The sequence below is a fragment of the Etheostoma spectabile genome, unplaced genomic scaffold (assembly GCF_008692095.1).
Source record: "Etheostoma spectabile isolate EspeVRDwgs_2016 unplaced genomic scaffold, UIUC_Espe_1.0 scaffold271, whole genome shotgun sequence".
Classification (NCBI taxonomy): domain Eukaryota; kingdom Metazoa; phylum Chordata; class Actinopteri; order Perciformes; family Percidae; genus Etheostoma; species Etheostoma spectabile.
The window spans coordinates 574,364-574,839 of NW_022605575.1; the positions used below are offsets into that span (position 1 = coordinate 574,364).

General features: G+C 50.0%; 1 protein-coding gene across 3 annotated transcripts in view; it reads right to left on the reverse strand.

Annotated features, from left to right (window-relative positions):
- Positions 1 to 476, reverse strand: part of LOC116685813 (CUB and zona pellucida-like domain-containing protein 1) — a gene marked incomplete at its 5' end in the record, with an annotated part of 16,157 nt that overhangs the window by 13,348 nt on the left and 2,333 nt on the right.

Consider the following 476-nt stretch of genomic DNA (forward strand, 5'->3'; position numbering starts at 1 on the left):
CATTAGCAACATCTCTGGCATCCCAGGCACCATTGCTAGCATATCAAGCACCATCAACAGTGTTCCAGGCACTGTATCGATTACCATTGCTAGCGTTGCAAGCACTGTTAGTGTTCAGGGCAATAGCTCTGGCATTCCTGGAAAGTTCTCCAGCCCCCTCGCTAGCATTCCGGTTGACGGCTCTAGTGTTCCAGGCACCCTTGCTAGCATATCAACCACAGTCTCTAGCAACAGCTCTAGCCTCCCAGGCATCATCGCTACAATTCCAGGAACCACTTCTAGCATACCAGGAAGTGTCTTAAGCAACATTTCTAGCATTACAGGCACCATCACTAGTGTTCCAGGCACCATCACTAGCGTTCCAGGTACCCTTGCAAACGTATCAAGCACGGTTGCTAGTGTTCCAGGCATCAGCTCTAGCGTTGCAGGCACTGTCTCAAAGGAAGAAGCAATTAAGCCCACTACAGTGCTTCCAA